Source organism: Mustelus asterias, chromosome 23 (genome assembly GCF_964213995.1).
Source record: "Mustelus asterias chromosome 23, sMusAst1.hap1.1, whole genome shotgun sequence".
NCBI lineage: Eukaryota > Metazoa > Chordata > Chondrichthyes > Carcharhiniformes > Triakidae > Mustelus > Mustelus asterias.
Genome location: NC_135823.1, coordinates 14,909,438 through 14,925,875, shown reverse-complemented (window position 1 = coordinate 14,925,875; position 16,438 = coordinate 14,909,438). Strand labels below are relative to the sequence as shown.

General features: G+C 45.0%; 1 protein-coding gene across 11 annotated transcripts in view; it reads right to left on the bottom strand.

The window, feature by feature from the left end:
* Positions 1–16,438, bottom strand: part of LOC144510532 (inactive rhomboid protein 1-like) — a 369,670-nt gene that overhangs the window by 270,183 nt on the left and 83,049 nt on the right. Inside the window, exon 1 of one of the 11 annotated variants that reach the window (XM_078240040.1) lies at positions 5,700–5,978. The exons of the other annotated variants lie outside the window; for them this stretch is intronic. The gene's annotated coding sequence lies outside the window, so the exon portion shown is untranslated. Of the gene's footprint in view, positions 1–5,699; positions 5,979–16,438 lie in introns of those variants that run through there. 11 annotated transcript variants of the gene reach the window in all.

The window sequence follows — 16,438 nt, the reverse complement described above, 5'->3', positions numbered from 1 at the left end:
ATCTCAAACTCACCGACAGAAAACGAATGCTAATTTTATTGAACCTGCAGCAGTTCCTTTATTATCTAAAAAAGGGAGTTCCAGCTGGTCATCTTTTTAAACACAGTAAGAAGTTTAACAACACCAGGTTAAAGTCCAACAGGTTTATTTGGTAGCAAAAGCCACAAGCTTTTGGAGCCTTAAGCTCCTTCCTCAAGTGAGTGGGAATTCTGTTCACAAAACAGGGCATATAAAGACACAGACTCAATTTATAGAATAATGGTTGGAATGCGAATACTTACAGCTAATCAAGTCTTTAAGGTACAAACAATGTGAGTGGAGAGAGCATTAAGACAGGTTAAAGAGATGTGTATTGTCTCCAGACAGGACAGCCAGTGAGACTCTGCCAGTTCAGGCAAGCTGTGGGGATTACAGATAGTGTGACATGAACCCAATATCCCGGTTGAGGCCGTCCTCATGTGTGCAGAACTTGGCTATCAGTTTCTGCTCAGCAACTCTGCGCCATCATGTGTCGTGAAGGCCGCCTGCAGGAAAGGATGTCCCAAGGCATGGTACGTTGGGGAAACCGTGCAGACGCTGCGACAATGGATGAATGAACACCGCTTGACAATCACCAGGCAAGACTGTTCTCTTCCTGTTGGAGAGCACTTCAGCGGTCACGGGCATTCGGCCTCTGATATTCGGGTAAGCGTTCTCCAAGGCAGCCTTCACGACACACGACGGCGCAGAGTCGCCGAGCGGAAACTGATAGCCAAGTTCCACACACATGAAGACGGCCTCAACCGGGATATTGGGTTCATGTCACACTATCTGTAATCCCCACAGCTTGCCTGGACTGGCAGAGTCTCACTGGCTGTCCTGTCTGGAGACAATACACATCTCTTTAACCTGTCTTAATGCTCTCTCCACTCACATTGTTTGTACTTTTAAGACATGATTAGCTGTAAGTATTCGCATTCCAACCATTATTCTGTAAATTGAGTTTGTGTCTTTATATGCCCTGTTTGTGAACAGAATTCCCACTCACCTGAAGGAGCTTAAGGCTCCGAAAGCTTGTGGCTTTTGCTACCAAATAAACCTGTTGGACTTTAACCTGGTGTTGTTAAATTTCTTACTGTGTTTACCCCAGTCCAACGCCAGCATCTCCACCTCATCTTTTTAAAACCAGAGAAGCAGTTTAGTGCTCTGTTTGCCTCACAGTGCTGCACTGCAATTCTGTGGTGTGAACAAGATGATGATTCAACAAAATGGACCCTCATAAAATGCAGTGAAATGTATGGTGGCACGGTGGCACAGTAGTTAGCACTGCTGCCTCACAGTGCCAGGGACCTAGGTTCAATTCCGACATTGGGTCACTACGCGGAGTCTGCACGTTCTCCCCATGTCTGCGTGGGTTTCTTCCAGGTGTTCCGGTTTCCTCCCACAGTCTGAAAGACGTGCTGGTTAGGTGCATTGGCCATGCTAAATTCTCCCTCAGTGTACCCGAACAGGCGCCGGAGTGTGGCGATTAGGGGATTTTCACAGTAACTTCATTGCAGTGTCAATGTAAGCCTACTTGTGACAATAATAAATAAACTTTAAACTTTGTCATATAAAATATATGAGCTGCTGTTCAAAACTTGTCCTAAATAACAAAGCTAGCACGCTCAGAAATCTCCTTATGGTAATCCTCAAGTGGTTTATTTTTCAGCTCATCACTCACATCTATTATTAAGGCACTGAATATCTCAGCCTTTCTGGCACAATCCCAGTGTAGCTCTGACTAAAGGGTGTAAATTGGAACAAGTCCCAGTTCTCAAAGTCTTGAGGGACAGGGAGTGCACCCAACACAAACATGGCCGGCGCCATGGCCCACCCCCACCTCAAGCTAGAACACACTCACAACCTTAACCTGATCAAGTGGTTAGGGGAGGCAGTGGTGTAGTGATGTTGTCGCTGGACTAGTAATCCAGAGACGTAGGGTAATGCTCTGGGGTCCCAGGTTCAAATCCCATCATAGCAGATGGTGAAAATTGAATTCAATAAAAATCTGGAATTAGGAGTCTAATGACGACCACAAAAACCATTGTCAATTGCCATAAAAACCCATCTGGTTCACTAATGCCCTTTAGGGAAGGAAATCTGCTGTCCTTACCTAGTCTGGCCTACATATGACCCCAGGCCTACAACAATGTGATTGACTCTTAAGTGCCCTCAGGCTCGGGCAATAAATGCTGGCCCAGCCAGCGGTGCCTACATCCCATGAACAAACAAAAATATGTACAAGGCATTCATTGCAGGATGCCCAAGAGCAGGTCGGGGCCACTTGCAGGTTCAGGACTCGAGTTGCCGAAACCATTGAACATTTGGCCATTGTTCATTAATTCTTCAACCTCCTTATAAAAAACTAACCGACAAAATGTTGTAATTTTTCTTTGAGGGGAATGAATCAACACCCAAGCCCTCAATCCCCTTGACCAAGTCGCCTGGAGCTGATGGCCACAACAGATGCATGCTGGTGCAGGCAGTCACATCAAGAAGATTATTTCTCCCCGACTTCACAAACTGTGTTGGGATCACTGCCAGAAATCAATGGTGGCAAGACCTCAGGATTCATACCAAAACGAAAGATCCTAAAAGATATCTCTAATGTGCCGAGGAGGAGATCAATTATGTTTTTTTTTTAAGTGATCAGTAATACTATTTACTGCATTCTGATCAGATTTCACATCAATTCTGTTTAGTTATGAGCTGATTGTTGAGGACACCGCTAACTCTCTGATCCATTTGAGGAAATACAGTTGAATAATTCATAGGCGCTTACCACAGTACAACCTCAATACAATACGGTCACCATAATATGGGTCAAAATCACAGTAATCAGAACACTTGATCAATAGGCCAACCATAAAATCAATCTTATTCTCAACTGAGTCAACAAAATATCCAGTAATAAATAATCTGACCAGTCTAAGTTCAGATAATGGGGGCAATTTTAGGATTTGAGCTAGAAAACCACGAGCAATGGTTTCTAGTTTCTCATGTGCAGTCTTGGCAGAAAAGGTCAGGTTTATCCTATTTCCAAATGACCACTTCAATCCATTCCTTAAGAATGCTGGGAGGCTAACTCAAAATTTAACCCTTGCTTTATCAGACAGAAGTGCAGATGATTACAAAGGAAATTGTTATAACCCTTTGAAGTGCTTGATATTTAGAATCATAGAATCCTACAGTGCAGAATGAGGCCATCCGCCCCAACCACAATCCCACACAGGTCCTATCCCCATAACCCTATGCATTTACCCTAGCTAATCCCCCTGACACTAAGGGACAATTTAGCCTAGCCAATCCACCTAACCCACACATCTTTGGACTGTGGGAGGAAACCGGAGCACCCGGAGAAAATCCACGCAGACACGGGGAGAACGTGCAGATTCCACACAGACAGTGATCCGAGACCGGGAATGGAACCCGGGTCCCTGACGCTGAGAGGCAGCAGTGCTAACCACCGTGCCACTCCGGCATTTGTATTAGTTATGTTTGTGCAGAAGGGGAATTGTGGAGCATCAACAGCTACAACACATAGAACCATCTCTATGACCTTAAAAAGAGGACACGGGATTCTGACAGCAATCCTGTCTCAGACTCTTTGGCCAGTTTAACAAGGTTCACACTTTTGTATTCTTGGTGCCTATCTGCTAGTTCCCCCATTAGACAGTTTCATTTCCCACATTACCCAAGTGGACTTTCAGTAAGTTGAGTGGAACTAACATGATCTTGGGTTGTGTGACTCAAGCAGGCTCTACAGTTAGTCAAAGCATTTCTAAGTCAGAGCGTCTGGGCAAAAATAAATAACTTTGGATTCTCATTCAATCACATCCAGTGACTCCAGTGGAATGTGCATGAGTAAATGCCAAAGGAAGACAGGATCAGGCTTGGCTGTGTTGTCTTTCCAGGTCAACTCTTAGCCAAAGAACCACAAGACCTCTGCCCACAAGATTGTATGTTCTCTAACAAGAGTGAATGCCTTCAAGAAACGACAGGGGTGTGGCAGAATGAGGGGGGTCCAGAATTCAAAGAATGAAACCAGAATTGTCATCCTGGAGACCATACTCAGTTCATTCGTTCTGCTCGGTTTAAACCCGGGTATGTACATGTGCTGAGAAGTGGCAAACATTCACAAAATTAACACTGATTTCTCCTTGTCTTTAAGTGAAATCACAGTGTGTTCAATATAATGACCACTGTACAAAGCACAGGATTGTTCTAATAGTGATAGACTCCAATATTCATACGCTACTGCTCTGCTTTCAGATCAGTTAGATTCCTAACAATGCTGGCATTGCAATTCTGTTGCCAAAACTATTAGAAACATACAGCCTGCTTTGTATCATTTGGCCAGTAACAAAACTTCTCAAAACCATGCTAAGCTAGAAAGTTAGGGTAGGTGATGGCCTTCTGGTATTATCGCTAGACTATTAATCCAGAAATTTAGCTAATGTTCTGGGGACCTGGGTTCAAATCCCACCACATAAGGTGGTGAAATTTGAATTCAATAAAAATATCTGGAATTAAGAATCTACTGATGACCATGAAACCATTGCCAATTGTCGGAAAAACCCATCTGGTTCACTCATTTCCTTTAGGGAAGGAAATCTGCCGTCCTTACCTGACTCCAGAGCCACAGCAATGTGGTTGATTCTCAACTGCCCTCCAAGGGCAATAAATGCTGGCCAGCCAGTGATGCCCATGTCCCATGAATGAATAAAAAAGTTAGCAAAGTGGAACAGAACTGGATTAGCAGCGATGGGGCTGCTGTGTGTATCCGCGATGCATTCGCGTCTGAATTTATCACCGTCTTTTGAACAATCGATGTTTGTACATACATACAGATACCAGAGGTTGCATCTTACAGGCTCCCGCACGACATTGCAGGTTTGTGGGGTGGGAGGGGAAAAACGGTGCCCAGCTCATCCCAGGTAACATCCTGGTGAATCTCCTCTGCACCATCTTCCAGATCTTCAGAGGCTTCCCTTTACGGATTGGGGGATGGCCCCCTTGAAGATAAAACCCCTCCCCCCTTTCTTCCTACCCACTTGCAGCCTTAAACCCACCACTCCCTCCTTAACCTTCCCAAACCCTCCCTAACCAAGACCTCGGACTTATCGATTTCCGGGGATCCATTTGCTCCTTTTCCTGGCTTCCCACCTTGCAGTTCCAGCAGTGTACACTACAGCACTCTTGGCGCTGCTGGGCCTGAAGGAGCAGCCAACCAAACCGATTGCCCAACAGCCCCCTGGGGGTGGAAGTCCCACTTGGCCCTTGTCTAGCCCACCCGCAGCACATTATGGCTGGAGGGTTGAGCCAGGGTGCAAATGGGTGGCCAAGCCAAACACCTGTCAGGCCCCTGCCGAGTATAAGAGGATAAAGTTACCCCTCATGTTGAGAAAACAGCTGGATTATGTGACTGCCTAGTTTCCATTGAAAATAGTTTTACTCCATTATCCATGCCTCAAAGATTTCCTTTCCAAGTTATCCACCCAAAACTCTACAGTATCATGCACTGGACATTTGCCAAGCACAATCTCAAGTCCCATTTTTAATCCCATTTTCCCTCCACTGCAGAAAAGAAACACTTTCACTCACACTGCAACTTATAACACCTCAAAACATTTCACATAAGTTAATTTTAAAGCATTGTAACTGTGAACTAAACAAACCTTCTGGCAGCTAATGACGGTTCCTTGAACTGCGAAAGTTCCCAGTCAGCCTGCCCAGTCACAAAACGTCCGTTAAAGCTCCAAGGTGGGATTGCGAATGAAGAATTATTTTAAAAAATCACTGCCCACTTCCTACACTCCAATCCTTGATGGGACTTTTCCAGGGACTGCAATGGGTGTGACTCCTTAGAGTTGTTCAGAAAAAAGCCTGCTAAAAAAAACTAATGCTGACACACTGCAAGCTGGAACCTGCAGAATTTGTTTGAAAAAAACATCTTCAGCTAGTCCTTGGGCAACGCAGGGAGGGATTCACACAAGGCAGATCATGTGAGTACTGTTTGAATGGGGCCATTGGCCAAGTTCAATTATCTTCACAAAACTGAGCACAGACCATACTCGGAGCTCGACATTGCAAAATTTGGAAGAAGGAAATAATACAAGTGACTCAAAAGTTTTTTTAAACACATGTGAAGCATTCGGAGACATTTTTGGGAAAGATGATCAAATGCAATATTAAACGCAAAGCTTTTTTTTCATTTATTCCAAATCCTCCAGACTATATTTACAGGGAGACAAATAAAACTATGATACAAAGTCAAATGCCCTCATGCCCTAACAGTAGAGAAATAGGATACAATTTGAGAGTCCTTGGAATTGAAAGGGAAATAGAAGATAATTCCTTCATTGGGTTGCTGGTTCAGTGGGTAAGACAATGTCATGACCCAGGAGGTGCTCAGCCATAAAATACTGCCCCTATATTTGTAGTTTCTATTCCAACATCCCCCATCTTTATTGTTCAACCGTGCCTATTCCTATAAATCTTTCCTCTAAACTTTTCATTCCCACCTCTTTGGCTAGGATGACTTGGTCTGTTCCATATATGGCTGTGCCAAACAAGAGCTTGTTTGCTATGTTAAAGGTACTACATAAATAGTGCAATATAAATGCACATTATTATCAGCTTCTATCTGGTCTTTCAGATCCACTTTAATGTTTGTCCCTTTTCTTTCCTCCAGGCCCCTCTCAATGACCAAAGTTCATAGAAGTCACCTTGAAGGAATTCTCCTCACGTATACTCAGAGTCTGACCCCCTACAGGAATTAGAGAGCAGGTTAGAGACTGGGATTCTCTCCCATCTCTGACGAGGAGGACAGCAATACAGCTTTCACAGCTCCATTAATGAGAAGAACACGGCTTACTATGCAAACCATATAGTAGGGCTATATACTGTATAACCATATACAGCAAGTAAAAAAAGTTTATTTATTAATCACAAGTAGGCTTACATTTACACTGCAATGAAGTTACTGTGAAAATCCCCTAGTCGCCACACTCCGGCGCCTGTTCAGGTACACTGAGGGAGAATTTAGCATGGCCAATGCGCCTAACCAGCACGTCTTTCAGACTATGGGAGGAAACTGGAGCACCCGGAGGAAACTCAAGCAGACACGGGCAGACTCCACACAGTGGCCCAAGCCGGGAATCGAACCCGGGTCTCTGGCACTGTGAGGCAGCAGTGCTAACCACTGTGCCACCATGACGCCATGTGTGCTACAGCAACATTCTAACAGTTCAGCTGAAGGTTTTAAGGAAACAACCCATTGGAGTACCAGACATTTATTTTAAGAAAAAAACAGCATGCTTTGTTTACTCTGGTGGCCAAGGCATTCACTGTAATATTGAGTTAGGAATTGAAATCAACTCCTTATTACACTGGTAAGGGTGGTCCACAGTTTCCTCTGATTACAACTTCTTAAACCAAGATTTGATTTCCCTGCGAGTGTCCGGCAGACAGCAGCCAAGGCAAAGAGAAATGTCCACAGGAGCGGAAACCTGACAGGTTTCAACAGCTACCCTGCTGGAGTTCAGTCTCTTACTCAGCTGCCAGTGGGTGGAAATGGGATTCCGAGCAACAGGAATTCACCACCAGAGACAGCAAAGGAAGAACACAGGAAATAGGAGAAAGGAATAGGCCATTTGGCCCTTCAAGCCCACACCACTCAGTTAGGGGTTGCACGGTGGCACAGTGGTTAGCACTGCTGCCTCACAGTGCCAGTTCCGGCCTAAGGTGACCGTGTGGAGTCTGCACGTTCTTCCAGTGTCTGCGTGGGTTTCTTCCCACACTCTAAAGATGTGTAGGTTAGGTGGATTGGCCATGCTGAATTGCCTCCTTAGTGTCAGGGGGATTAGCAGGGCAAATACGTGGGATTACAGGGATAGGGCCTGGGTGGGATTGTTGTTGGTGCAGGCTCGATGGGCCGAATAGCCTCTTTCTGCACTGTAGGGATTCTATGATTCAATAGGATTATGGCTGATATTCTACTCCAGATCCACCTTTCTGCACCACTCTCAGATCCATTAATTCCTTTACTATCCAAAAAATATTGAATTTGTCTTGAGTACGCCCAATTATTTAGCATGTACAGCTCTCTCCATGAGGCACTGTGAGCCATCAGCAGCAGCAGAATTGTACTCAACCATAATTTGTAATCCCGTAGCCCGGCATGCCCCCCACTCTTCCATTACCAACCCTGGTTCAATGGAGAATGCAGGAGGGCATGCCAGTAGCAACGCCAGGCATACCTAAAAATGAGGCATCAACCTGGTGAAGTTACAGTACAAGACTACTTGCATGCCAAACAGCATAAACAGCAAGTGATAAATAGAGCCAAGCAATCCCACAGCCAACAGATCAGATCTAAGCTCTGCAGTCCTTCCACATCCATTTGTGAATGGTGCTGGACAATTAAACAACTCACTGGCAGAGGAGGTTCCACAAATATCCGCATTCTCAACGATTGAGTAGACTAGCACATCAGTGCAAACGATAAGGTATTCACAACAACCTTCAGCCAGAAATGCCATAAGACCATAAGACCATAAGACATAGGAGCGGAAGTAAGGCCATTCGGCCCATCGAGTCCACTCCACCATTCAATCATGGTTGATTTCAACTCCATTTACCCGCTCTCTCCCCATAGCCCTTAATTCCTCGAGAAATCAAGAATTTATCAATTTCTGTCTTGAAGACGCTCAACGTCTCGGCCTCCACAGCCCTCTGTGGCAATGAATTCCACAGACCCACCACTCTCTGGCTGAAGAAATTTCTCCTCATCTCTGTTCTAAAGTGACTCCCTTTTATTCTAAGGCTGTGCCCCCGCGTCCTAGTCTCCCCTGTTAATGGAAACAACTTCCCTACGTCCATCCTATCTAAGCCGTTCATTATCTTGTAAGTTTCTATCAGATCTCCCCTCAACCTCCTAAACTCCAATGAATATAATCCCACGATCCTCAGACGTTCATCGTATGTCAGGCCTACCATTCCTGGGATCATCCGTGTGAATCTCCGCTGGACCCGCTCCAGTGCCAGTATGTCCTTCCTGAGGTGTGGGGCCCAAAATTGCTCACAGTACTCCAAATGGGGCCTAACCAGTGCTTTATAAAGCCTCAGAAGTACATCCCTGCTTTTGTATTCCAAGCCTCTTGAGATAAATGACAACATTACATTTGCTTTCTTAATTACGGACTCAACCTGCAAGTTTACCTTTAGAGAATCCTGGACTAGGACTCCCAAGTCCCTTTGCACTTTAGCATTATGAATTTTGTCACCGTTTAGAAAATAGTCCATGCCTCTATTCTTTTTTCCAAAGTGTACAACCTCGCACTTGCCCACGTTGAATTTCATCAGCCACTTCTTGGACCACTCTCCTAAACTGTCTAAATCTTTCTGCAGCCTCCCCACCTCCTCAATACTACCTGCCCCTCCACCTATCTTTGTATCATCGGCAAACTTGGCCAGAATGCTCCCAGTCCCGTCATCTAGATCGTTAATATATAAAGAGAACAGCTGTGGCCCCAACACTGAACCCTGCGGGACACCACTTGTCACCGGTTGCCATTCTGAGAAAGAACCTTTTATCCCAACTCTCTGCCTTCTGTCTGACAGCCAATCGTCAATCCATGTTAGTACCTTGCCTCGAATACCATGGGCCCTTATTTTACTCAGCAGTCTCCCGTGAGGCACCTTGTCAAAGGCCTTTTGGAAGTCAAGATAGATAACATCCATTGGCTCTCCTTGGTCTAACCTATTTGTTATCTCTTCAAAGAACTCTAACAGGTTTGTCAGGCACGACCTCCCCTTACTAAATCCATGCTGACTTGTCTTAATCCGACCCTGCACTTCCAAGAATTTAGAAATCTCATCCTTAACGATGGATTCTAGAATTTTGCCAACAACTGAGGTTAGGCTAATTGGCCTATAATTTTCCATCTTTTTTCTTGTTCCCTTCTTGAACAGTGGGGTTACAACAGCGATTTTCCAATCCTCTGGGACTTTCCCTGACTCCAGTGACTTTTGAAAGATCATAACTAACGCCTCCACTATTTCTTCAGCTATCTCCTTTAGAACTCTAGGATGTAGCCCATCTGGGCCCGGAGATTTATCAATTTTCAGACCTTTTAGTTTCTCTAGCACTTTCTCCTTTGTGATGGCAACCATATTCAACTCTGCCCCCTGACTTTCCTGAATTGTTGGGATATTACTCATGTCTTCTACTGTGAAGACTGACGCAAAGTACTTATTAAGTTCCTCAGCTATTTCCTTGTCTCCCATCACTAGATTACCAGCGTCATTTTGGAGCGGCCCAATGTCTACTTTTGCCTCCCGTTTGTTTTTAATGTATTTAAAGAAACTTTTACTATCATTCCTAATGTTACTGGCTAGCCTACCTTCATATTTGATCCTCTCCTTCCTTATTTCTCTCTTTGTTATCCTCTGTTTGTTTTTATAGCCTTCCCAATCTTCTGACTTCCCACTACTCTTTGCCACATTATAGGCTCTCTCTTTTGCCTTGATGCATTCCCTGACTTCCTTTGTCAGCCATGGCTGCCTAATCCCCCCTCTGATAACCTTTCTTTTGTTTGGGATGAACCTCTGCACTGTGTCCTCAATTACTCCCAGAAACTCCTGCCATTGCTGTTCTACTGTCTTTCCCATTAGGCTCTGCTTCCAGTCGATTTTTGTCAGTTCCTCCCTCATGCGCCTGTAATTACCTTTATTTAACTGTAGAACCTTCATCCGAGTGGATGATCCATCTCGGCCTCCTTCGGTGGTCCCCAGCATCTCAGATGTCAGTCTTCAGCCAATTCGATTCACTGCACGTGAATTGAAGAAACAGCTGAAGGCACGGGATACTGTAAAGGCAATGGGTCCTGACAACATTCCGGCAATAGTATCCAAGCTGTTCCAGTACAGCTACAACACTGGCATTTAACCAGCAATGTGGAAAATTGCCCAGGTTCACCCTGTACACAAAAAAAAGGACAAATCCAACCCAGCCAATTACCACCCAATCAGTCCACTTTCAATCATCATCCAAGCAATGGAAGGGAAACCAGAGATCATGTGTCATCAATTTACTGGAGTTCTTTGAAGGAGCCACATATAGTCATAGTATCAATGAATCAGTGCAGAAGGGGGTCATTCGGACCATCGAATCTGCACCAACTTTCCGACAGGGCATCCCAACCAGGTACTAAGCCCAAAACCCCACATATGCCCTGCTAATCCTCCTAACCTACATATCTTGGACACTAAGGGGCAATTTAGCATGGCCAATGTAGCGAACTTGCACATCTTTGGACTGTGGGAGGAAACCAGAGCACCTGGAGGAAACCCACGCAGACACAGGGAGGATGCGCCAACTCCACACAGTCACCCAAGTCAGGAATAGAACCCAGGTCTCTGGCGCTGTGAGGCAACAGTGCGAACCATTGTGTCACTGTGTCACCTTGTGGATAAAGGGGAACCAGTGGATGTACGCCACATAGATTTCCAGAAGGCATTTCATAATGTGCCACATCAAAGGTTACTGCAGAAAATAAAAGCTCATGGTGTCGGGGGTAACATACTGGCATGGATTGAAGAGGAAATGGAGAGCAGACATAAATGGTAATTTTCTGGTTTGCAGGATGTAACAAGTGGTATGCCACAGGGATTGGTGCTGGGACCTCAACATTCTACAATTTATATACATGACTTGGATGAAGGGACCAAAGGGATAGTTGCTAAATTTGCAGAGGACACAAAGATCGGCAGGAAAGTATAAATAGGTTAAGTGAGTGGACAAAGATCCGGCAAATGGAGTATAATGTGAGAAAATGTCCATTTGAGAGTCAGAGATATACAGCATGGAAACAGACCCTTCGGCCCAACTCATCCATGCTGACCAGGTTTCCTAAACTGAACTAATCCCATTTTGCCTGCATTTGGCCCACATCCCTCTAAACCTTTCCTATCCATGTATCTATCCAAATGCATTTTAAATGTTGTAATTGTACCCACCTCTACCACCTCCTCTGTCAGCTCAAACGCACCAACCTGTCTGAAAAAGGTGCCCCTCAGGTCCCTTTTAAATCTTTCCCTTCTCATCTTAAATCTATGCCCATAGAAACTAGAAGCAGGAGTAGCCATTCGGCCCTTCGAGCCTGCTCTGCCATTTATTTGATCATGGCCAATCATTGAATTCGATATCCTGATCCCCCTTCCTCCCATATCTAATTTCTTCTTGAAATCACACAACATTTTGGCCTCAACTACATTCTAAGGAAGTGAATCCCACACATTCACCATCCTCTGGGTGAAGAAATTTCTCCTCACCTCAGTCCTAAAAGGTTCACCCCTTATCCTCAAACTATGACCCCTAGTTCTGGACTCCCCCAGCATCGGGAACATTCTTTCTGAATCTACCCTGTTTAAGCCTGTTAGAATTTTATAAGTTTCTATGAGATCTCCTCTCACTCTTCTAAACTCCAATATATAATCCTAACCGACTTAGTCTCTCCTCATATGACAGACCTGCCATCTCAGGTTTCAACCTGGTAAACCTTTGCTGTACTCCCTCTATAGCAAGGACATCCTTCCTCAGATAAAACTGCACACAATACTCCAAGTGTGGCCTCACCAATGCCCTATACAATTGCAGCAAAACATCCCTATGCCTATACTCAAATCCTCTCGCTATGAAGGCCAACATACCATTTGCTTTCTTTACTGCCTGCTGTACCTGCGTGCTCACTTTCAGCGACTGATGCACAAGGACACCAAGTCTCATTGCGTATCCACCTCTCTCAATTTACACCCATTCAAGTAATAATCTATCTTCCTATTATTGCCATCAAAGTGGATAACCTCACATTTATCCACACTATACTGCATCTGCCATGCATATGCCCACACACTCAGCCTGTCCAAATCATGCTGAAGCATATCTGCATCCTCCTCACAGCTCACCGTCCCACCCAACTTTGTATCATCTGCAAATTTGGAGACAATACATTCAGTTCCCTCTTCCAAATCATTAATATATAATGTGAACACTCGTCACTGACTGCCAATCAGAAAAAGACCCATTTATGCCAACTCTTTGCTTCCTACCTGCTGATCCTCTAGTTTTGGATTCCCCTACCCTGGGGAAAAGACCTTGGCTATTCACATTATTTATGGCCCTTATGATTTTATAAACCTCTATAAAAGTTCACCCCTCATCCTCCTATGCTCCAGGAAAAAATGTCCTAGCCTATCCACTCTCTTAATTATGCTATATTTTATTCACCAGTTTGACCTGCCCAACTAAAATTGTATTAGACCCCAAATAATAACATCAGGCTCCTATTTGAAATGATTGATGAGGCAATACCACATACCGGGGAGGCATTTACCACCTCAGGCAGCTGCCGGGTAAAGAATTTGGTGGGTTTTCAGGACTTCTTCCTTAAGGTCACAAGGTTAATAATTGAGGCAACAACAAGTAATTCAGGGGAGAAGAACCAGAGGAAATAAATGATAAAGAGCTCACTGATAATTAAAAGCAGAACTCCAGTGGCTGAACCACTCAACAATACAATGAGTAAATAAACCCTGGGGCCAAGTAGAGACAGGTTCTTAAAGCGTACAACTCATACAGCTACTTTGGTATCAATAAGAGTCATAGTTTTACTCCACAACACTTCTGGTGGAAAACGTGCTCTCTTACTGCTGACACTAAACAGGTTATTAATATTTTGCCAGAACAACTGTCACAAAGAGCACAAGTACCACAAGCCACCCAAGTAGCTCCCAGCCCTGACTGAATAGAACATTGGCTCTTGGCTTGGATCTTATTTGTGAAGTAATTTGTCTTTGATTTTTCAAATTAATAAAAGTTTGGTATCTGCCCATTTGTAGCATTGTTTTAGCTATTTGAACAGTAAGGCAGGATTCCATTGGCTCAGAGATTTGTGGCTTCACGGGCGGAGGGGGGTGCACGTGCAAGCATGCGCCCGCGCGAGGATTTGACAGGGGGCCCAGTCAGAGGGTGGGAGTGCAATAACTGGAGCTTGAAAGTGAAAAGAATCAAAGGAAGTGCCACCAGGCTGCTCTTGTACACACAGCGATTGGCTATACAACAAGTCTGCTGCTCCAGGAAGCTGGCTGAGCCAGCCACACAGGCTAGGCTTGTTTGACGTTAGCTGATTCCAATGGCTGCAGTAACTGGTTGTAGGTCTTGCTAGAAAAAGTGACAATGCTGTGAGGGCAGTACCGGAGAAAATGAATCACCTTCTGCCCTGTTTTTCAGAAGAGCTGTAGGCATGTTTCCTAGGTCTCTGTGCAGACAGTTACTGTTCCTGTGAGGACGCCTTGCCCACTGTGATAGCTGCTCACTCTTGTTTGTTTTCTCCTCCTCATCCTCACTGCAATGACTAGGCGGATCTCCCATGAAGACCATTAGATATAGGAACAGAATTAGACCATTTGGCCCATCGAGCCTGCTCCACCATTCAATCATTGGTGGCAAGTTTCCCAAACCCATTCTGCCTTTTCTCCATAACCTTTGATTCCTTTACCAATCAAGAATCTATCTATCTATCATTGAGTGTGTACCTTAAGTACACTCAATGACCTGGCCTCCACAGCCTTCTGTGGCAATGGAATCCATAGATTCACCACCTTCTGGCTGAAGAAATTCCTCCTCATCTCGGTTCTAAAAGGTCATCCCTTTACTCCGAGGCTGCGCCCTCGGTTCCTAGTCTCGCCTACTAATGGAAACATCTTCCCCACGTCCACTCTATCCAGGCCTTTCAGTATTCTGGAAGTTTCAATGAGATTCCCCCCTCCCCCTTCTGAAATCCATCGGGTACAGACCCAGAGTCCTGAAGAAAGAATGTCCTGCCAAAACCTGCTCAAAGTTCGGAACATTTTACAGCCACTGCAAGCTCGTTAAAATAGTCTCATTAGCAAAAGCCCAAAAAGTAACAAAAGCAACCACACCTTTTTCTTAGGTCTAAACAGGGCAGTAGAGAGATGAAAACCAGCCCCCCGAAGACCATTACATTTATCTTGAGTCTGTTTCATTTAACCTGCAAAGTCAGCATATGTTAATCCACAAAGCGTGAGGATATTGGCAGGAGAGGATTTAGGAAGAGTATTGCACACACTGTAATTTTAATCTAACTGCTCTATTTCCATTGCTACATATGGATATCGACAACTCTGAATACATACATCAATTTGGGGACAGCAATATGCTCACAGCCTCAATATTCAATCTCCACATACCTATTACTGTGCTTGGCTAATGACATCCTTTACCTTGGACCCATTATTACGCAGGAGAATTCCAAAAACATTACTTTCCTGCCTCCATGAGTTAATTATTGTACCTGGAAACCCTGAGAGTTTCAGATCATCACATGTAAAAGAAGCCACTGAAGAAAATACAGACATGACTCATGATACAGAATAAACTCCAACTTGTGGTGTGGATCATTTTGCTGTAATGATAGGAGTGAGGATTTTAAATAGGTTTTCATGATTCCAAAGGAGGAACATTCCAAAGCATTCCCGTAGTTACTCGCATATATCCAAATATTGCTCCTGCAAGTACAAACACAACTCACATACCAGCCCCGCATACAGGTGCCCACACACATACATACACACATGCCCAGACACAGGGGGTGGAATTTTCCCCAACATCAGGCCACATGTCACTTATGGCGCGCAGTGTGAATCTCATTGGCCTGTTGTCGTGATCTAGACTGGAATCATTAGACACTTGAAAATAAATGTCTCCAGATGAAAAGCACCGTGCCCATGGCACTGTGTGTCTGATTTACAGGGGTAATTGGAGCAGTTCGATCAAGCGGTGCTGCATTTAATCCATACACAGCACTTATTCACCGTCAGGCCAGGAGGATGGCAGTCAAAATATCAACCCCCCACTTCATAGAGGGTGCCCTGACACAAATGGTGGATGCCATGGAGGAGTAAAGGACCATCATCTAGCCGTAGGCTGGCAGAAGACTGCCCAGCAAGGTCACCAACCCCATGTGGGAGAAGGTGGCCATGCTGGCAAGTGCCAGTACCCTCCACAAGATGATAGGCATTCAATACTGCAAGAGAATGAATGACCTCCTCCCTGCTGCCTGAGTAAGAGCTTCTTGCCTTCTCTCACCCCCTTCCCTCTCAGACACCACTGACCAGGCCACCTGGACCCCACTTGCTGCCACCTCACTGGGTCCCACCACCCGACCTCCAACACACTGCCTCAACTCCCCGGAGACTTGTCTCCTCACATGCAGTGCCCACACATGCCAGGTATCACCAGCATATGGCCTACTCATAACCTGGTGCCATGACAGAGCTTGAGATCCTCACTCCTTTCAAGAAGAGTGTGCTGGAGCTCACAGGGGAGGAGACA